The following is a 23795-nucleotide window of genomic DNA, read 5'->3' as shown; positions in this document are numbered from 1 at the left end:
AACATCTTTGTGACCTTGAGGTTGCGAATTGTTGGGGAGACCAACAACGGCAAACACCCTACCGTGGTGGTGCGGCAAGGGTGGTCCTCCTCATCAAAGATGATGGGCGTGCGGGACCATTTGAGCAGCTTCCGGGCCTCTGGCGCTGGCTCCACAGCATTGACCTCTCGTGCCCATCGCTTGAGCTGGCGATGGGAGGAGTGCAAAGACGCACCCCCATCAATGCATAGGGCGTTAGTGGCCCTCTGAAATTCCTGCTCACTAGTTTCCTCTTCATTCCCTCCATCACTCAAATTATCACAGGTTTCCTTCTCTGGGCCCCTGGCGGGTTTTCCTTGGTTCCGAAAGGGTTTGCCGGGGCGGTTTGCTTCACCACCTCGACCCTTTCTGCCAGCAGCATTCTGATCTTTCTCCTTATCACGCTTATCATACTCTGCTCTCTGTCTCTTGACAAGCCACTCAACTTGATAACATTCATGGAGGTCGTGGCCCTTGGTCCGGTGGATCTTGCAGTACGGCCCATCACCTTTCCCGGCTTTTTCCGCGACAGCAGCTTCCCGGCAGGGAGTGCACGCGGCAACTTTCTTGCCGGGGGCCTCAGCCTTGGCCTTCTTGCCGGTACTAGGCATGCTAGAACCTTCCACGGTCATCATTGTCTTATCTCTTGGCTTCTTGTTGCGCTTCTTGCCCTTTCTTTGACTGGTTGATTCATCTTCATCCTCTGAATCAACATTGATGCAATCCTCCTCCCCGGGCAACTTCCTTCCTTCCTCCATCCGAGCACACTTATCCACTAGTGTGTACAGCTCCTTCACAGTCTTTGGCAACCGCACATTCATCTTAGCATGAATGCGACGGTTGCGCACATTGGACTGGAAGGCTGCTATAACAGCTGCAGGATGGATATTCGGGATATTCCTATGGAATTTACTGAATCTTTGTAAATACTTACAGAGAGTTTCTCCTTCTTTCTGCTGGAGAAGCTGCAGGTCGCTGGGCCTGCCGGGCTCCTGGTGGCCACCGGTGAAGGCACCGATGAACTCGTGGCACAGGTCTGCCCATGACAAAATGGAGTTCTCCGGCAGGTGCATGAGCCAAAATCTCACGTTGGACTTGAGAGCCAACGGGAAGTAGTTGGCGAACACCTTCTCATCTCTTCCCTCGACAGCCTGAACAGCAATGGTGCAGATGCTCAGGAACTTTGCTGGGTTCAGTCTCCCGTCATACTTCTCGGGTATCTCCGACTTGAACGTGCAGACGGATGGCCAACGGACTTGCCGCAGCTCGCGTGTAAAGGCAGGGCAGCCGACCTTGAAAGGTAGGTACCCGCCAACACCGAACGCAGGCTCGTTGACGTTGAGGCCGCCACACCTGTCGATCTGGCGGGGGTCGTCGAGAGGCCGTCCCACGACGACGCGCGCGTCTCCCCGCCGCCTATCCTCCGGGGTTCGCCGTTGGCCCGGACATGCTCGAGGGTCCGAAGAGGCCATCGAGACGTCGTCGGGATCTTGATCTTGCTGCGCCCACGCCTGCTGCCGTGGTGGGGACTGCACGGTAGGGACAACCCCCTCCGTTCGGCCAGCAGTACGAGCAGTCGTCGTCACTTGGGGAGGTCGTGGTGGTTCAGTGCGCCACGAGCCCCCAGCTTCAGCGAAATCGAGCAGACTCTGGATGGTGGCACGCCATTCACCGATTTGCTCTGCTGCTGGTGGGAACCTTAGTAGCAGCTGGGCCCGCGCCATAGCCTCCGTGGCTGTGCTTGGCATGGAAGTTGATGACCTCGACTGCACCGTCGCCTGGCTCCTGATGGTGCCCACGGCGGCGGCGGCGGTAGCACGTCCGTGCTACGGTGGGGCGGCCACCTGGGCAGCGGGGTCACGCGGTGATGGCACTCAAGGGTCCGCGACTCCGTCGGGTGCAGAGGTTGGGTCGGCTCACCTAGGAGGAGACACACGTGCCGTGACCGCCCCCGTGGCCGGGACGGCCGGAGGACGGTGGCTCATCCCGGATCAAGCGCCGTTGCTGTGGCTGCGCCCGCCGGTGGGAGGAGGGGATGTAAGCGGAGTCACCCTCCCGTCCATACCATGCGGAGCTTGACCGTCGAGAGCTGCTGAAGTTGTTCTCCTCCGACACCTTCAGCCCCCGTGTCGGCCGCAGGGGGAGTGGCGATGGCGCCACCTGCTCCTGACATGCCCCCAGCAGCGCTCACGTGTCCCCGCATCCCCCGCGGCATCTGAGGTCGCGGGCGGCGGAGCCTTCGAGGTAGATGGCTGGGCCGAATGACCGAACTTCTTCTTCTTGGGTGCCATGGTCGATGGCGTCGTCGAAGATGAAGATGGCGACGAAGATGACGCGCTACGCAAGCTTTCAGGTTCGCACAAGCGACCCCCCTAGCTGGTGCGCCAAAGATGTCGCGGGATATCCGTGGCCAGCTATGGGACCGGGCGGCCCCTTGTTGGTTCGGCGGGGGACGTCGCGTTGCACAAAGAGCAGACCAGCGCGTGGCAGCACGGCAGAGAGCACACAAGCAATTTACCCAGGTTCGGGCCGCCGCGAGCGTAAGACCCTACTCCTTCTTTGGTGGATTGATGGTGGAAATGAACATGGTGGTGCGTGGTACACTTGCCCGGCAAGGCCTGCTTCAGGGCTACGGTGACCACAAGCGTATGGTAGCTTGGGTTTTGTCCAGTTTCCAAACCTCTAAACCCCCCTACGATTGCCATGGGCCTCCTTTTATAGATCAAGGGGTCACCACAGTGGCAAAACAGTCATTACCCACTGATATGATAGCAAACAGTGCTATCATACCAAACTCTGCGGGCTGACAGGGTGCATTAAATGCACCACTCAGTGTCACATCACTAGCTGCCCGGCAAGGCCTACCGGGCTTATCTCGCCAGCTCTGCACCTGTTCTCTTAACACGTCGCTGGACGGGTGTCACCTGTGGGTTTCTTCTGTACGAGATGGCTGCCATGTGGCAAATGCTGCCACTTAATTACCTTGCGGCTTGACACCGCACTAATTGACGATGTGGGTCGTACTTGCGCGGTTGGCGGGGTGGTTCAGGCCCCGCAAGCCCCGGCAGGCGCTGCCGGGGAGTCTTGGTTGCTTGCTTCTGGTGGTGGCCTGGCCCCTTTCCGGGCTCGCCTGCCCGGCAAGGGAGGCCCTTCTCTTGCCGATATCCTGTTCCATTGGCTCATCTTGATCTCTCCGAGCTGCATGTTGGTTCTTCAAGTCTCTTGGTTCTTCAATCCCTATCGTGAGCTGGTGCTTCAATCTTGATATTGTGTCTGTGCAAAGTTGGGCAACATACCCGGGGTCTGTTGCACCGACAGCTTCCCTCAAGAAGGCTCGTGCACTAGTGCGTGTCGGTCCTAGACAAACGGTTTAAAACCCCTTTCCGCGACGACATCTGGAACCGTCCCCAAGTGAGTGTGGGCGATAGGGGGGTCCCTCCCACACGACCCAGAAACCGTCGGGGATATGCCCTCCTGGCACACACGTTCGGCAAAATGAGGTCGTGTTCGACCGGCGATCGCTCATATACGGAAATACGTACATTACAGATAAAAAATACAATTATACGACGAAACTGTTTCTGGTCGCAAGTACATCCCACACAGTCAGTCCCCGCTAAAAGTTTCCGTTCGGATGCACATCCCACACAGTCGCTCCAAGGAAAACATTTCCATTCACAGGTACATCAGACACAATTTTTCCCGTTAAATCGTTTGTAATAGCGTTGCCATTGCACACGATATTAATAATTTTATCATTTGCGTTATTGAATGCATCACACACGGTGCGTAGAAAGAAACTATGTCACAAAGGTTGTCCATGACACACACTTTTTATGTGATAAGCGTTTGCGCAAGGTGGCCTAACGCAAACAGTCTTCAAGAGAAAGTCGTGTGTGCAGTGGAGATTGATCGCACACGTAGTGGATCCTAGAAACGTTTCTGATCTCCACGTATATCGCAGACGTTTCGCTTTCGCAAACCGTGTGCAGTGTAATCCCTATTTAATCCATAATTAATCCAATTAATCCCTAATTTAAAAATCACATGTTATGAATTTGAAAGTAGGCAATCACTTATTTCATATCCAACCATGTTTATTACAAATATACGTTCAACCATGAATCCATAATTCAATGCACAGGTACATATACTAAGAACTACAGAAGCGCCAAGTAAAGAATGATGAACCACAGTTGTACTAAAGACTGTAAAGAGAGAGGCGAAAGACATTCTGGTTGCTGGAGAAGGTGAAGCGGAATGCCCATATTGTGCCCTCCTCCATGCGTAAGGCGCGCACGACTCTAGGCCAACCCCTTGTGATGGCTGTCCGTCCATCCTTCAGTGTCTTCATTAGGACTTCTTGATGCTCATTGTAGTCTGAATGAAATACTTTAACCTTCATTGCGTGTCCACCAATCATGTGCTTTTTGAGGTAATCTTGAGTGAACTGCTTCGGGAACCACTGGGAACGAAAAAGATTCAAACATTGTTGTCTAACAACTCATTATGGGCAGTAAAAAGAGAAGGCTACAGAGTTTGTAGTTACCATCCTACAGCTCACTGTTGTGTTGGATAGAGCATAAACAAATAATTTGCTTGCCACCATTCATATCTTTTTGCTAATAATCCTTATCAGTTTCCTCACTTGATGCTTGTTCATCAATATCACATTGCCCCATATGCAAAAAGGGTCGATGTGTGGATCCTTGCCAAGGGCATATGTACCTACAAGCAACAAGTCAATATTAGAAGCTAACTAGTGTCCAGGCCTGGATCTATATGCACTACATTATGGAACGACGGGGGGGAGTACAAGCCGAGGGATGAAGCTAACCTTGGCGGAAAATGGTGGCCACTCCCGTTGTTGTCCTGCATAAGTAGTGGAAAGGCATGATAAGTACAGCAATCTTAACATCAAACAAATATAGCAAAGGTAAACAACATCATCTCCAAATGATAGCTTGAATGTGTTGGTTTCAGCATGCTGTTAAAGCAAATATAAAATGGAAGGCAATGTTACGGACAGCAGGCTTAACAGCCATCAAATATTGCAATTGAAACCGGTATTGTTGAAAATGAATAGAACGTAGGTAATGCTTAAACATCACACAGGATAAATGTGTAAAACTGAAATAAAGGGCATGTGTTAACTACACCAGGAATAACTGGAACCAAATATAGCCGTTCAAACTGGTATTGATGTAGTCGAGCGGCACAGTTACGACTTGCACATAATGAACCATACATTGTGAATGACTGAAATAAGCAAGGCATAAATGACCAGTATAACAACCAAATATAGCCATTGAAAACTAGATAGAGTCTCACTGCAACCAACCTAACAAGCAAATACAGATAAACAGGGCATATGCTTGAAAACTGGACAAATGATCACTGCAACCAACCTAACAAGCAGATAAAGATAAACAAGGCATCTGCTTGATAACTGGAGAAATGCTAAAAAAAGCAACCTAACAACCAAATACAGATAAACAAGGCATCTGCTTGATAACTGGACAAATGCTAAAAAAAGCAACCTAACAACCAAATACAGATAAACAAGGCATCTGCTTGATAACTGGACAAATACTCACTACAACCAAACTAAGAACCAAATACAGATAAACAAGGCATCTACTCGATAACTGAAAAAATGCTCACTCCAACCAACCTAACAACCAAATGCAGATAAACAAGGCATCTACTCACTATAAACAACCAAATATAGCCATTCGTGAAACTAAAGTAGACAATTCATACTTAAACATCAAATAGACCTATTGAACAATACATTTTTGCATAACTGAAATATTTAAACACAGCACAGTTAAAGCACGGCAGGGCAAATGCTACTACAACAAAGGGTACGGGTTGGCAAGCTAGAAAAGGTAATATTTGCTGATAGAATGTTGCCTCACATTTCATGGACGGGATCCTTCCAGTTGGAAGAGCACGGACCCATGGTGCGCTCTCTGATGTCACAGATGAGCTGTTTCACCTTGGAAGAACCTTCATGGGTGCCCTCCTCCTGGTCGTGGTCGTGGTCGATGAGATCTGACTTGGCAATTGAGGATCCCAAGCCGCCGCCGTAGAACGTGTCCTTCAGAAGTGACAAAATGGGCTCGATGGCGTATAAAGCTTGCAAATCCTTGACCGCTTGGTGGAGGAGATCAGCGGCAGAGCCGTCGAAGAGATCGACGGTGGTTGAACCAGAGGGGTTGGGGATGAACCACTTAACCTGTGACATGGCCCGCGTGAAGCCGTCGGTGTAGACAAGCTTGATGTCGTAGCCAGCTTTCCCGAGATACAGTAATACGCTAGCCCGCTGACATGAAGCCTTCGGCATGGCAACATAGTGAACGTCTTCACCGGCTTCCGCGGTGACGTATTGCTCCGGGATCGACAGGTCGGGGCAAACGGCGGCCACCTCGCCAACATCCGCCGGAGAGGCCATGATACACCTCTTCTTGGCCGAACGCTCGTCGGGCTCCCCCGGATACGTGGTCGAGCTTAGGCTGCGACATTCTGGAGCAGGGGATGTGGATCTAGTGGGGAGGGACACCGCATGCCTCATCTAAAAACTCAGGGAAGTGGGGCGACGGTATGGGAATCGCTGGATAACCTGAACTTTATTATCTAAGCTAGGAGGAATGGGCAGACCGGCATGGTTGGTGACGGCACCGGCGGCGGCCGCGAGCTAGGGTTCAAAGGGGGGAGGGGCGGGTGGGGGACTGTGGATGGGGGGTGTTTGAGGATATGCCGCGGATACTGAAAATTTTAGTAATGGTGGGTGGAGACGGTGGTGGACGAGGGAGGGCGATGGCTCAAATGCCTCGGCTACTGCAATTTTACTATAAGGTCGGTGCTAGAGAAGTGTGTGCGATGGTTACGGCGGCTACTAAAATTTGGGTAAAGGAATTGATGCGGGGCGGCAGTGCCCAAGATCGCGCACGGTCCAATAACAATATGCGTGTATGATAATAAGGAAAAGTGGCGTGGATCCTCCGATTTTTGCAACGCTCAAGGCAGGTAGTTTGTTTTTTTATATTTCTAGCTAGCTGGTCTATCGCACACGGTTTGTCCTAATTTCCAAATAAACTTACCCGCCTTTAGCTTCCACAGGTGGTGGTTTTACAGCGCACTTGCATCGCACACGGTTAAGCCATTACCTCCACCCTTTGCTCGTGCTTGCACGGTCGTGGTGATTTCAGCGCACTTGCATCGCACACGGTTGAGCCAGTACCTCCACCCTTTGCTCGCGCTTGCGCGGTCGTGGTGATTTCAGCGCACTTGCTTCGCACACGGTTGAGCCAGTACCTCCACCCTTTGCTCGCGCTTGCACAGTCGTGGTGATTTCAGCGCACTTGCATCGCACACGGTTGAGCCAGTATCTCCACCTTAGTTTGCTCGCGCTTGCGCGGTCATGGTGATTCACATCGCACTTGTATCGCACACAGATAAGATATTATACCCCGTATCCATTGAGGATCATCAGAGTCTTTGCAGCAAAAAATAACGTTAGGGAGGGTCAAAAGACAGCCACACCAGCATGTGGCCCAAATATATATGAGTGAAAAGGGTGGTATGTGATGTTCAAAATTCCAATGCACGACTTTGACCCCGCGGGCCCACGGTTGGGCGCGTCATTGAAGATCCATGAGAGGGGCCAGAAGTCAAGAACCACCTGGAAGTGGCCAAATATATGTACGAATATTGGGGATGTTCAAAACTTTAAATACACAATGCATAACTTTGGTGTCACCTGCCTCGCAAACCCGAAAGCACCCTAAAAACCAACTAGCTAGGATATATATAATGACATAATGTCGTACCTAGCTAGGATGCTTGGCCCACCACCTCCCACTTCGTGTCAGCGGGGCGGATGCACGTAATGATCGATACTTTGGTCATACATGCATGTCGCCATGACCTACCATAAGACGGACCAATGAATCTTTCGTTTGGTCAAATGACAGTTGTTGTTGTTGTCGATAAACCGCTTGGGCCAATAGATTGAACCATCATAAACATCACACAAGAGGGACCACAAAACCAGCACCTCTTGCATGCGGCCCAAAATGATGTACGTTGGGAAGGGGTGATGTGTGTTTTCAATATAGAATAATGTACAATTTAGATGTGGTGCCTACCTCCCGATACAGACAACAAGCATGAAGGCAAGGTAGTTAAGGATGAGATACGTACGCAGGGCTTGATGTAGGTCGAACCCAGCAATCCGAGCATCTGGGAGGGAATCCTGACAACGCATGAGCTCGAGCTTTGGTTGACCGACATTTGATGGTGACCGTCCCTAACATGAACTAGGAGGAATCCATTCATGGCCAACATATACCCCTCATTATCGGTCAAAGGGGTGAAATATATACACTCGGGGAGCCCATAGATATCCGTGTCATCACAAAAAACCGCACAAGGGAGACGTGGTCGATAAGAAGACCCCGTATACACTGCATGCGGCCCAAAAATATGTATGGGTACGATGGTGTATGATGTGTTTAAATCCCAAATGCACAACTTCGATGGGCCACGCCAAGTACATTACAAACCGAACACCGTACCCGACTCCAAGCCTGGTTCAATACCTATGATGTCAGTTTCCCAACTTCGAGGCGGCAGCGGGGGGTCCCACGCATGCGTTCAAACTTTATTTTGTCTAGCATGGGACACATCTATATATATCTAACATATATACACATATATAGTGTGTGAATAACTATGAAAGTTGCTCGTTGGATGAAGCCAATCCGACAGTACAGAGATGGCAAATCCGAGCACTACTGGCCATTGGATATCATCTACATTCCACCAGATTCTGCCACATGTACAATCTAGAAGAATCCATGGTTGAACTTAAGCATAATGCACAAATCTCAAAACACAAGCACTTCTCCTTTGTTCTCTAGAATCTTCCATATCTTAATTGCCCAAACCTTTTTTTTCTAAATGAATTGTCACCTTTTGTTTTTACCTTTACAATGCACAATTCCATGAATCTTAAAATAGTTTTTTACAAAACTAATTGATTTTGGATGAGATGAACTATAAGAATTAAACGAAGATCTACATCATGCATATCTGGGAGAAGAGGCAGTAAACCGATGAGAGGAGTGGCGAGAAACGGTAGCCTGTTTTGAATGAAAACCTACTAGTAGAGAAGGAAGCGTGAGCTACACGACGCATGTGCACAGTGCTTACCCATGTACTGCATGTGCTGTCGAAAGGGCTAAGGGTTGCCATTCGATCTGGGAGCACCCAACGTTGCACACGTACGATCCGTGGGGTTTGGGCTCTGGCGAGTCAGAATGCAGGACTCAGATCACGCGCGCAGCACGGGGGGGGAGGGGGATATCATACGGAAACCAACATTCGGTGGAAACCAGTGAAAACCACGAGAAAAAGATGTTTTGAAGTTTCAAAAACATTTCAAAAAATGCGGGATGTTAAGAGGATAATGTTTTATTGGCACACAAAATTTCAAGTTGGAACACATTAAGAGATGTGAGCTATGAAAAAGACAAAATCAGTGTTGAATAGTGCCGAATAGTAATGTCACTATTCAGGGCGGAATTTGTCTTTTTCATAGCTCACATCTCGTGATGTTTTTCAACTTGAAATTTTGTGTCGCAATAAAACATCACCTTCTTAACATCCCACAAATTTTTTCAGATTTTTATGAAACTTTAAAATATGGTTTCCACGAAGTTTTCATTGACTATCGGCTTCCGTGAGTGAACCGTGTGCTATTTAAAAACATTTCGGAGAAGAATCTCGGTTTTTAAATCCCCGTAAATCCAAAACTAAGCTGAAAATCATGAAACCTGCCATGGTGTCACGACATCGCACTTATATGTGGAGGAATTTTTTTCGTCCATTGTGGCGCAAGTTTTATTACAAGCCTCTTACAAACCGGAGCTTCTCTCAAAGAAGCCTCGTGGTTTCGATGGGGAAACGTGTCCCCCTTGTGAGTGAAACGTAATCACTGCCTCTTTTCACCTTGTATTTTCTTCTATGGGCAACATGGAACGACATGATATCCGTGGTGAAATTTAAACTTTAAACAGGGTTCGTTTGGCCTTTTTATACACTAATTGATTTTCCCAGGCATTTAATGTCCATAATTCAAATCTGGACTACAAATACATGCTCCAGTTCACCAAAATGGCTAGAAAAATTATACATGTGTCCTTGGGTGCATGTTTTGGTCCCATGCCAGGAATCTGAACGAATTACAACCGTACTGGTGTCATAGCTCGTACTCAAACATTTCGAACTTGGTTTTTAAGTCCCCATAAATCCTAAACTCGCCAAAAAGTCATCAAAGGTGGCATGGTGTCATGTCATGGCACATATATGTCATGGTAAAAACATTGTCCAATTTGGGCCAAGCTTTATTACAAACCTCTTACAAAAACTGGAGCTTCTCTCAAAGAAGCCTCGTGGTTCTGATAGGGAAACGTGTTCCCCTTGTGGGCGAAACATAATCACTGCCTCTTTTCGCCTTGTATTTTCTTCCACGGGCAACATGGAACCACGGGATATCCGTGCTAAAATTTAAACTTATTCAGGGTTCGTTTGGCCTTTTTATACACTAATTGAGTTTCCTATGCATTTCATGTCCATAATTCAAATCTGAACTACAAATACATGCTCCAGTTCACCAAAATGGCTAGAAAAATTATACATGTGTCCTTGGGTGCATGTTTAGGTCTCATGCCAGGAATGGGAATGAATTACAACCATACCGGTGTCCTGGCTCTTCCTCAAACATTTTGAATGTCGGTTTTTAAGTCCCCATAAATCCTAAACTCACCAGAAAGTCATCAAAGGTGGCAAGGTGTCATGTCATGGCACATATATGTCATGGAAAAAACATTGCCAATTTGGGCCAAGCTTTATTACAAACCTCTTACAAACCGGATCCTGTCACAAGAACCCTCGTTGTTTCGATAGGGAAACATGTCCCCTTGTGGGCCAAACGATAATCACTCCCTCTTCTAGCCTCGTATTTTCTTCTACACGCGACACGGAACAACTGGAGATTCACGCTGAACTTTGAAATTATTCAGGGTTCGTTTGACCTTTTTTATTCGTTAATTGAGTTTTCTAGGCATTTAATGTCCATCATTCAAATCCGAACTACAAATACATGCTCCAGTGCACCAAAATGGCTAGAAAAAATGTACATGTTTCCTTGGGGTGCATGTTTAGGTCCCATGGAACGAATGGGAACGAATTCAACCGTCTCACCGTCCTGGCCTAGCCACAAACGTTGCGAATCTCGGTTTTTAAATGTCTCTAAATCCAAAACTCACCAGGAAATCATGAAACATGGCATGGTGTCACTACATGGTATATATATTTGTCCAATTTGGGCGAAGCTATATTACAAGCCTTTTACAAACCGGAGCCTGTCGCAACCCTCGTGGTTCCGGTAGGGAAACATGCCCCTCTTGTGGGCGAAACGATAATCGATGCCTCTTCTCGCCTTGAACTTTGTTTTCTACAGGCAACATAGAATAACAGGAGTGTCGGGCTGAAATTTGAAACTGTTCAGGGTTCGTTTGGCCATTGTATATATATTACTAATTACTAAGTTTTCTATGCATTTAATGTAGTCCATAATTCAAATTTGAATTACAACCACATGCTCCAGTGAAGCAAAATGGGTGGGAAATCGTACATGTGTCATTGGGTGCATGTTTAGGTCTCGTTTAAGGAATGAGAATGAATTACAAACTTGTCGTCATCCTGAAACAATGAGAATCTCGGTTTTTAAATCCCAGAAAATAAAAAAGTCACCCAAAAACATGAAACTTGGCATGGTTTCATGACATGGCACATATATGCCGTGGTAAAAAAATCGTCCAGTTTGAGAAGACGCGCACACATTAGTAGCCAACGAAGTCCTTTTTGAAACAAAAAGCTGACACGTTAATATCGCAAACGGTTGTATTATATTTACCGTCTCAAAACTTAACCATACTCGGCGGCGTGCGTGCAGCTGTTTGATTAGACGGGACGAGCGCGAGAAGTCCGCCGTGCAGGATCGACGGGACGCGTGCGAGCAGTCCGCCGCGCAGGCTCGATGGGACGCGTGCATCCTGTCCACCTCGCAGGCTCGACGGGACACGTGTGAGCAGCAAGGCCGCCCATGCTCACCGGGAAGCGAGCTCTTTGACCTCCATGCACCAGCCGCCGCCCGCCTTGCTCACAACTTCTCCATTAATGGGTTAATTAAAGCACTTGGACGGAGGGTGTTTGCTTGTGATCCCATGGCAGCATTTGCTTTGTTCGTGTTTTCAACTAGTATTCCGCCCTAATTTAGATTGCCACATAGGGCAACGGATAATACGACAACAAATAAAATTGCAACGGATACTACGAAGACAAATTTACAATGGTGCACATAATAATTGTCTTACATATTCCGGATAATTTAAAATGCCACATGCGGCAAAGCCCGGAAGACACGGGGGCAAAATAAGAAGGAAATTGCAGACAACGATCTGGGTCGCGACTATCTCTACTCATCGATCGGGATCGCCGGGCGGAGAAATCCTGCAGCTCCTTCTTCAATTCCTCACGACTTTGCTTGAAATCAGCCACGGATTCCTCCACCTCCTGCTCACGCTCGATCCGGAGCTTCCTCGAGCCACCCATCAGTTCCTCGACGACCGCTTTCAGTGTCATCTCCGAGGCACTGCTCTGCTCATGCAGCATCTTCCAGCCGGCGGCCTCCTCCTCCTTCTCAGCGACCAACTTGAGGAGATTCGCATTGTCATCCATGAGTTGCTCGATGAGGTCGGTCGCCTTGTCAACCGAGGCATCGCTGATCTTGAGCAGCTTCATCAAGCCGTCAACCAGCTCCTGCTGCGTAGTGACGCCAGCGAGAATGTCATCGTCGCCGGTGAAGGACTTCAGGAACGACGGCTCGTCACGATGGCCGACGCCACGAATGCGCTTGTGAGAGCCCTCGCGTGCCCGTGAGAGCTCGTTCGAGGGCTCCGCGGCGCGCCGGGACATCTCTGCTGTGGCTGCGGCTTCGCGGCGGGACCTCTCTAGTGCTTCCGCGGCCTTGGTCTTTGCTGCCTGGTTATATGTCCACCCTAAACTCCTCCTACCGGTCATGGAGGAACGACTTGTCAGAGAAAACCAGTTTTGTGGGTGATGAGGAGAGGAACTGTGAAGTAATTTTCGAGTGGGTAGTTTTTATAGCCCGGTGCTAAGTGTGAACACATATTAGTTTGATAGGTGTGAACAGATTTACAATTAAACTTATTGCGTTGTAATCAGCAATGTGACGAGAAACAAGGTCAAAATTTATTGATGGCAGAAGGTTGACCACGTGGTTGCTCGTCGTTGAGGCAGCCGCGGCGCGCTCCGCTCTGGCGTCCCTACGCGCGCTCTGCTCGCCGTTGAGGCAAAGTTACAATGGCAACTGTTAATAATTCTTAATAATTGTCTTACATATTCAGGATTACTTAAAATGCCAAATGCGGCAAGGCCCAGAACACTCACGACCTACATATGCATACAATTATAATAAAATATAAGCTAAAAGGCTAAGCTGGCGGCCTTCCGACGATGGTCTTCTTGGACTCCATGATCAGCATAGCACCCTTGCGGCCATTCATTCCGAGTGTCCCAACCCGCCTCCGCCTACGGAGCTGCTGGCGCTGGGAGGCTCTTGGGGCTGCTGGGCCTCTTCCAGAAGAGCTTGACAGTGTGCAATCACGCACATGACAACTCCGCGGAACCGCTCCATTTCCATGTCTTTGGCCTGGTAGCAAATTCCGTCGATCACCTGCATCCTCAAGATATCACGTTGGCGATGTTCTACTTCGTCGGGGACGTCAACTCCGCCAAGGATGCACTCGAGCCTGGCCACCACATCATCGGGATCGAGGTTGACACGGCTGCCGCGGGCAATGATGAAGCTGTAAGCTGCCTTTATCTTGACTGAATCGCAGAGGTCCTCTGCCCATTCCTTGCGGGGCATCAGGCTCTCGATGAGCACTGGTGACGGCGGCTCTTCGGGTGGGTCGTCAATCATGCCGCCGAGCAGCTCTGGATCTTTTGCACGGTGGATGGCAAACTGCTCATCACACCTCCTTTGCAATATATCGGTTGTGCTCCGAAGGACTGTGACACCGATATCGCTAACGATGGGCCATGGTGCCTGCACCGGGCGATGAAGCTCTTGCTCCCCGACCTACTCCGGCTCATTCTCCTCGCCGAAGATGTAACACAGGTAGGCGTCGACGTCGAAGCTTTGGTCGTTGCCTGGCATGCTTGGAATAACTAATGGTAGATGGGTGAGGACTAGATCTTCGCAGAGTGTCACGGTGGTGCGTTGCCGCCTGGGTTATATGCAGCAAGCCGTTAGCTGGTGGCGGGAAACCGGTGAGGGAATAGGCGTGGATTTTACAATTCATCCATGTGAAGCATGGGAAGCATTCGCTGGAGCGCGGGAAGACTAAGTGGAGCACACACATAACCCGAATACCGTATCCGGTGCCACGTGTTATTTATCACACAAGTGTTAACATAAGGAAACGTATGTGTAACTTACTAATCATCGCACACGAGTACTCGCAGACGCATCGTGTGCGATATTCGTAGCCACCGCAAGCAACTAGTTTGCATATTTCAAAGTTTTTTGTACACACAAAATCGCACACGAACTAACTGTTAACCGTCTGTGTTGTAATTTCTCATCGCAAACAGTTCATCCGATTTGGCTGTTTTCCACGTATCACACACATCTTGTTAAGTTGAACCATTTCTGTTGCGTTCGCTAATCGAAAACAGTTCGTCCGAGTGAACCGTATGCCCTATATCACACACACCTTGATCTGGCTAATCGTTTATGTTGCACTCCCTAATAGCAAACGGTTCATCGGAGCAAACTGTATGCCGTATATCGCACACACATTGATATGGCTGCCCGTTTCTGTTGTTCTGCCTCATCGCAAATAGTTCAAATGGGTTAACTGTGTGGCCTGAATCGCACACGCAACTAAAATCTGAACCGTGTTTGATACATCCTCCATCGCAAACGTTTTGCATCATTTCTGACGGTTTTCATACAACACCGTTTGCGATTATTGCATCATACACAGTTTCTCGAAGGGTCTCTGATCGTGGTGCCACGTTAGCAGCATCCTGCAGTAGTGGTGGTTCTGAGAGGGAACATGTCACCTCCGTGTGCGAAATGAGATACGAACACTGCCTTCTCCTGCCTTATTTTTTTACACATGCAAATTAGACCAAATAGAAGTATCGTGCTAAATTTGGGAATTATTCCGGGTTCGTTTGGCCTTTTTTATACATTAATTGAGTATCTGCGCATTTAATGTGCATAATTCAAATTTGAACTACAGGAACATGCTCCAGTGCACCAAAGTTGGTTGAAAAATCACATGTGTGTCCTTGGGTGAATTTATAGGTCCCATGCAAGAAATGGGAATGAAATTCAAACATCTAGGCGTCGTGGCTTGGCCGGAAAGATTGAGAAACTTGGTTTTTTAATTCCTGTAGATCCAAAACACGCCTGAAAATCATGAAACTTGGCATGGTGTCATGACATGGCACCAACATGCTGCGGTAATTTTTTTGGCCGAATTGGGACAAGCTTTGGTGTAAGCTTCTTGCAAACCGGAGCTTCCCTCAAGAAGGCTCGTGGTTCCGAGAGGGAATGTGTCACCTCTGTGTGCGAAATGAGATACGTACACTGCCTTGTCCCGCCTTAATTTTTTTACACACAGATTAGACCAAATAGAAGTCTCGTGCTAAATTTTGGAATTATTCCGAGTTCGTTTGGCCTTTTTTATACATTAATTGAGTTTCTACGCATTTAATGTGCATAATTCAAATTTGAACTACAAGCACATGCTCCAGTGCACCAAAGTTGGTTGAAAAATCACATGTGTGTCCTTGAGTGAATTTATAGGTCCCATGCAAGAAATGGGAATGAAATTCAAACATCTGGGCATCGTGGCTTGGCTGGAAAGATTGAGAAACTTGTTTTTTTAATTCCTGTAAATCCAAAACATGCCTGAAAATCATGAAACTTGGCATGGTATCATGACATGGCACCAACATGTTGCGGTAAATTTTTTGGCCGAATTGGGACAAGCTTTGGTGTAAGCTTCTTGCAAACCGGAGCTTCCCTCAAGAAGGCTCGTGGTTCCGAGAGGGAACGTGTCACCTCCGTGTGCGAAACGACATACGTACACTGCCTTCTCCCGCCTTAATTTTTGTACACTGGCAGATTAGACCAAATAGAAGTATCGTGCTAAATTTTGGAATTATTCCGGGTTTGTTTGGCCTTTTTTATACATTAATTGAGTTTTGGGCATTTAATGTGCATAATTCAAATTTGAACTACAAGCACATGCTCCAGTGCACCAAAGTTGGTTGAAAAATCACATGTGTGTCCTTGGGTGAATTTATAGGTCCCATGCAAGAAATGGGAATGAAATTCAAACATCTGGGCGTCGTGGCTCGGCCGGAAAGATTGAGAAACTTGGTTTTTTTATTTCTGTAAATCCAAAACACGCCTGAAAATCATGAAACTTGGCATGGTTCATGACATGGCACCAACATGCTGCGGTAATTTTTTGGGCCGAATTGGGACAAGCTTTACTGTAAGCTTCTTGCAAACCAGAGCTTCCCTCAAGAAGGCTCGTGGTTCCGAGACAGAACGTGTCACCTCTATTGAGGATATAGACCTTAGAGTCACCCGCCAGGAGGGGCCGGGTTACTCTAATGGTCAATGCCAGAAGTCCGACGCCAAGCTTAAAGACGGTGGGCCGAAGATGGGCTTAAGACCCGGATATGGCTTAAGGCCCGTAGTTACAATCATTATTATGGTTGAACTTGTAGTGTAAGGCAAGAATAGTTGAGAGTCCGAGCCGGACACTCTTATGAGCCGGCCGGGACTCTGAGAGCTGCAGGGCGTCAGCCTCCCTATATAAAGGGACGACCCGGCAGCGGTTTAGGGACAAGAACAATCTAATCGAGAGCCAGGCATAGCGGTTTAGCTCCCTGGTTATCGAAACCCTAATCAATACCACCTCAAACTGGACGTAGGCTTTTACCTTCACCGTAAGGGGCCGAACCAGTATAAACCCTCGTGTTCCTTGTCCCGCTTAACCCCTTTAAGCTTCCTAGCTGCGATGGCTCCACGACTAAGTCCTAGCTCGAGGACATCTGCCGTGACAATTCCACGATAGTTGGTGCCCACCGTGGGGCCAGCGCACGGTGGATTTGAGTTCTTGAAGGGCAGCTTCGAAGGGCTCAAGGGATACGCTGTGGGCCGGATGACCAAGAGTCGTCGCGGCAAGCTCTACATCGACGATGCAAACTGGGGCCCCGACGCCGGCTCAATTGAGTACGGGTACCGGGTCCCCTTCGGCGGAATTCATGTTTTCATTGGCAAGATTGGTGAGCCGGGCCCTGAGCCGGATCTCTGCGCCGATCTCATCGAGACGGCTCAGCGTGCACGACCCGCCCGGGCCCGGCCTGCCTTAAGGCATGCTTTTGTGGGGTGCATCCATGGAGGACTCTCTGATCGTTCTGGATCTGGTGATGAGACGGCCGCCGGCTCTGACGGCGAGTCGGCCACCGATGAGTCAAACTCGTTGTATCAACTTGAAGATGGCAGGCTCATGGGTTGTTCCGATGGTGACAATATTCCGGACCTATTTGAGCCGCCAAGCCGGGTCGGAATCTTTATGGCCGGTGCGCAGCCTGTTCAGAACCCCGCTGTTGGAGCGGGAAACCCGGTGCCTTCTCCGGCTCAGGTGCTGATGGATCTCACGGACAAGATGACGGCCCTGTTAACCGCCACGGTTGACCCGCCAGATCAAGCTCAGCACGATGCGGAGGTGGCACAGTTAAAATTGGATCTAGTGAAAGCTAAGGAGGATCTTGCGGCGGAAGGGATCAGGATGGCTGCGGAGAGGGCGGCTCTCGATGCCCAAACTCAGTTGATCCAGGCGCAGTCCTTCCAACTCACGATGGATCAGAACGCGTCCAATGAGGTCATGAGAAGGAGGCACCAAAAGACCCAATCTCGACTCCCTCCGGTTTACGATCCACGCAACCTCTTCAACACGCCAGGTGCAGGGTCTAGTAACCCGCCAGGGGTCATAGTGCCCGGGGCTGGGCCCCCTATTCAGCCACGAGTGCTGGGGCCCCCCCAGGTGCCCCCTGCCCCGCCTCAGTATGTGCCAACACCCCCGGGTCATTATAATAACCCGCTGGAAAACATGGTCGCTGCGGCAGCACGACTGGCGGCTCTCCCAGTTGACGGCGACTCTCCGACGGCTATCGAAACCCGCCGGGTCAGGGAACTCCTTCAGACAGCACTGGCGCAGCAAGAGGCGTACTCCTACAGCCGGGATAGGATCCACTCGACCCCTCGTCCGGGCCGGAGCCCGAGTTACAGCAGGCACATGGTCTCAGCGACCGGCTCAAGTAACGTCCGACGCCATGACCCGCCCCCTGGCCATGGCCTGGCTCATAATGGAGCCTTTCATGCAGCGGACCAGGACAGAGCACGGCAAGAGGCGGAGCAGGTGCCTCAGCTGACGGCTTACCAGACTCCCCCGGCTTATCCAACGACTTCCGTCGACGTGGGTATCCCTACCAGGACTGGGGGTGTCCCTTGTTTAGTGCCAGCTATCCGCAATGAACGCCTACCTAAGGACTTCAAAGGCCCCAGGAAGGTGCCTAATTACACAGCAAACTTACAACCCGCAGCCTGGATCGAGAGTTACGAGATGGCCATGGAGCTACTGGAGGTCAGTGAGGCGGCAATGGCCAAGTACTTCACCATGATGTTGGATGGGACTGCCCGCACTTGGTTAAAAGGGCTACCACCGAATTCCATCGGGTCTTGGGCTGAGCTGAAAGCCCGGTTCATCCAAAACTTCAAAGATACCTATAGGCAGTCTATGTCAATTGTGGATTTGACTAACTGTAAGCAGCAGGAGGGTGAATCCACGACTCACTGGGTTCGCCGGGTCAAGGAGATCATACATTCATCAGATAAGATGGATGCCGGCTCTGTAGTTTTAATATTGGAACAGAATTGTCGTTTTGTGCCCCTGAAGATGAAACTCGGGTGGCTTAAGCGCGACTGCAGTGATATGGGTACACTAATGGCGGCTCTTGTCAAGTACGCCGATTCTGATGGTACCAAGGATCCCCCTTCAGATGATGAAAGGGCAGGGAAGGGAAAGAAGAATGGTAATGGCAAGGGTCCTCAGCATAACCCGAGGAACCAAGGAGGAGGCAAGCGCAAGGCCAATGGCAGCCTAGAGTTTGTAGCCAACGCCAGCTCACAAGGTAATAACCAGTGACGCAAGGGGAGGCCCCCTCCCCGAGGCGGCGGGTCAGGCCCGACACTGGAGCAACTGTTGAATGAGCCTTGTCCAAGGCATGGCTCTAGAGAGAAGCCAGCGACTCATCTATGGAAGGATTGTGCAATCATGAAGGCCTTTAAGAATTACAACGGCCCGGGCGACGGCTCAGGCGCCGGCGGCTTTCATGGCCCGGGCGGCGGCTCAAATCCTGGTCCTCAGAACGGTCAAGGGGGCTTTCATCAACAGTCCGGCCAGGGTCATCAACAGCAGCAGGGGGGTTATCAGACCAATCCAAAGCAGCTTAGCGGTGGACAATATCATGTGTTTACCACCAGTCTGTGTAAGCGAGATCAGAAGCTTCATAAGAGGGCTGTGAATGTTGTTGAGCCGGCGGTTCCACGCTACTTGCGGTGGTCTGAGCAGCCTATAGTGTGGAGTAGGGAGGATCACCCTCCACGGGTGGATAATCCGGGTCACTTGGCCCTAGTGGTGGCTCCTCAGGTGGGAGGATATAAGTTCACTAAGGTGCTCATGGATGGAGGCAGCAGCATCAACATCCTCTATTATGAGACTTTCCGTTGTATGGGGTTGATTGATAAAAACCTCAGCCAGTCCAACACTATTTTCCACGGTGTGGTACCTAGTAAGTCGGCTTATCCAGTCGGCAAGATTGAATTGGAAGTGGCCTTTGGAGATGAGAACAACTACAGGGTGGAGAAATTGACCTTTGAGGTGGTCAAGATAAGAAGCCCATACCATGCTATATTTGGACGGCCGGCTTACGCCAAGTTCATGGCACGGCCGTGCTATGTGTACTTACAGCTCAAGATGCCGGGTCACAATGGGACCATTACGGTTCACGGCAGCCGGAAGGTGGCCTTGGAATGTGAGGAAGGCGATGCAGCTTATGCAGAATTTGTTTGTGCAACAGAGGAGTTGAAGTTTTACAAAGACAATGTTGACCCAACAGATATGACCTCTCTGAAAAAGCCGACTACGAAAAATGAGTCGGCGATGAAATTTAAGTCGGCTGATGAAACTAAGCTTGTTGATTTTGTTCCAGGAGATTCATCTCAGCAGTTTAGCATCAGTGCAAATCTGGATCCAAAATAGGAAGGCGCGCTCATCGAGTTCATCCGTGAGAATAGGGACATCTTCGCATGGAAACCTTCCGACATGCCAGGTGTACCTAGGGAACTCGCTGAGCACACTCTCAATGTTGATCCGAAAATTTAAGCCGGTCAGGCAGTTCCTTCGGCGGTTTAATGAAGAGAGGCGGAAAGCTATTGGTGAAGAGGTGGCCCGGCTCTTGGCGGCCGGGTTTATTGTTGAAGTCTTTCACCCTGAGTGGTTAGCTAACCCGGTGCTCGTACTCAAGAAGAACGGCACTTGGCGGATGTGTGTAGACTACACGAACTTGAACAAGGCATGTCCGGCTGATCCTTTTGCCCTTCCCCGTATTGATCAAATTATTGATGCTACGGCCGGTTGTGCGCGTTTAAGTTTCCTGGACGCTTATTCCGGATATCATCAGATTAAAATGGCAGTTAAGGACCAGGAGAAGACGGCGTTCATCACTCCCTTTGGAGCCTTCTGCTATGTGTCCATGCCCTTTGGACTCAAGTGTGCACAGGCGACTTATCAACGTTGCGTGTAGAACTGTCTTCATAAACAGATTGGGCGCAATGTTCATGCTTATGTGGACGATATTGTGGTTAAGTCCATAAAGAAGGAAACCCTGATAGATGATTTGAGAGAAACCTTTGATAATCTCCGGGTCTACAAGATGATGCTTAACCCGGCCAAGTGTGTCTTTGGTGTTCCTGCAGGCAAACTCTTGGGTTTTTTGGTTTCTGACAGAGGCATTGAAGCTAACCCAGAGAAGATCAAGGCCATCACCTCCCTGGCTAAGACGGCGTGTATAAATGACGTTCAGCGCTTGGTGGGTCGCATCGCTGCTTTAAGCCGGTTTATAAGCCGTCTGGGTGAGAAGGCCATGCCATTATATCAGTTGATGAAGAAAACTGATAACTTTGTCTGGAACGATGCAGCTAATACTGCCTTTGAGGATTTGAAGAAGCAGCTGGCAGAGCCTCCAGTCCTTGCTGCTCCGGTTCATAAGGAGCCCTTATTATTATATGTGGCGGCGAACACACGAGCCGTCAGTGTGGCTATGGTGGTGGAGCGCAAGGAGGAGGGTAAGGAGCATCCGGTTCAGCGGCCGGTTTATTATGTCAGCGAAGTGCTCATTGAGTCCAAGCAGCGGTATCCGCATTGGCAGAAGCTTGTGTATGGTGTGTTCATGGCGAGCCGGAAACTTAAGCATTATTTTCAGGGTCATCCCATCACTGTGGTCAGTTCTGCCCCTCTTGGTGATATCATTCAAAATAGAGAGGCCACAGGGAGAGTGGCTAAGTGGGCTATAGAGCTTGGACCTCATGGTCTCAAGTACGTGCCACGCACTGCTGTTAAATCTCAGGCCCTGGTGGATTTCATCAATGACTGGACAAAGTCACAAGTGCCCGAGCATAAGCCGGATAACACATATTGGACTATTCACTTTGATGGGTCCAGGCAGTTGGAGGGCTCGGGGGCTGGAGTCGTGTTGGCTTCCCCTAAAGGTGACAAGTTCCATTATGTGCTACAGTTGCTGTTTCCTTGCACTAGCAACGCGGCTGAGTACGAGGCCTTGCTCCATGGTCTTCGGATGGCTAAAGAGATGAGCTTAAGCCGGGTAAGGTGCTTCGGCGACTCAGACTTGGTGGCTCAACAAGTATCAGGAAAGTGGGATTCCAAGGACCCTCTCATGGCAGCTTATCGCCGCGAAGTTGATGCCATTGCTGGGCACTTTCAGGGTTACCAAGTGGAACACATCGATCGCAGGAAGAACGAGGCGGCTGATGCTTTAAGCCGGCTGGGCTCTCAGCGAAAACCGGTGCCGCCTAACACTTTCCTGGACGTCCTGTATAGCCCTTCTGTTAAGTTGCCTACAGAGGAAGACTTGGCTATCCCTGACCCGGAGGCACGACTGGTGGCGGCTCTCCATATCATACCGGACTGGACAACGCCCTATCTGGCTTACATGACCCGGGGCGAGTTGCCTGAGGATGAAACTTTGGCCAGGCAAATAACCCGGCGGGCTAAGTCAATGATTGTTATCAATGGTGAGTTGCATCACCGCAGTGTTACGGGAGCGTTTCAGCGTTGTGTTTCCCCTGAGGAAGGTCAAGAGATCTTGCGTGAGATCCATGAAGGGGATTGTGGCCATCACGCCGGTTCAAAGTCTCTTGTGGCCAAGGCTTTTCGTCATGGTTTTTATTGGTTGACGGCTCATGCTGATGCAGAGGACTTGGTCAGTAAGTGCAATGGTTGCCAAAGGTTCTCGCGACGGGCTCATGTACCGGCTCAAGAACTGAGGATGATCCCAATTTCTTGGCCCTTTGCGGTCTCGGGGCTTGATATGGTTGGGCCCTTCGAAAGGTCCAAGGATAAGAAGACCCACCTTTTGGTGGCAGTTGACAAGTTTACCAAGTGGGTTGAAGCGGAGCCAGTTAGCAAGTGCGATGCAGCCACGGTGGTTCAGTTTATGAAAAAGGTGATCTTTCGCTTTGGTTTTCCGCACAGCATTATCACTGACAATGGCACCAATCTCTCCAAAGGTGCCATGGAAGAGTTTTGTCAACGAGAGCATATCCGAATTGATGTTTCCTCAGTGGCTCATCCTCAATCCAATGGTTAAGCTGAGAGAGCTAATCAGGAGATTCTTAAGGGCATCAAGCCCCGGCTTTTGGTCCCTTTGCAACGGACGCCGGGTTGTTGGGTGGAGGAGTTGCCCTCCGTGTTATGGAGCATCAACACTACTCCTAACAGGTCTACAGGTTTTACGCCTTTCTTCATGGTTTATGGGGCAGAAGCAGTCCTCCCCAGTGACATCCGTCATGACTCACCACGAGTGGCGGCTTACGTTGAGGCGGATAATGAACAGGCGCGCCAAGATGCTCTTGACTTGTTGGACGAACAGCGTGATGTGGCAGCAGCCCGGTCAGCGATTTACCAACAAGACCTGCGCCATTATCATAGCCGTCGGGTTAAAACCCGGGTCTTCCAGGAAGGCGATCTCGTGCTCCGGCTCATCCAGGATCAAACAGATGCGCACAAGCTATCCCCGCCTTGGGAAGGGCCCTTTGTGGTCAGCAAGAACTTGCACAACGGGTCATATTACCTCATTGACATTCGGGAGCACAAAGATTCACGTAAGTCGGAGGAAGAGACCCGTCGGCCGTGGAACATAGCTCAGCTTCGGCCCTACTACACTTGAGCCACCGGCTCTCATAATGTACATATTTCTCTCAGCCATGTAGATATTATGATAAGCAATAA

The sequence above is a fragment of the Aegilops tauschii genome, chromosome 1 (genome assembly GCF_002575655.3).
Source record: "Aegilops tauschii subsp. strangulata cultivar AL8/78 chromosome 1, Aet v6.0, whole genome shotgun sequence".
Classification (NCBI taxonomy): Eukaryota; Viridiplantae; Streptophyta; class Magnoliopsida; order Poales; family Poaceae; genus Aegilops; species Aegilops tauschii.
This window is presented reverse-complemented; position numbering follows the sequence as displayed.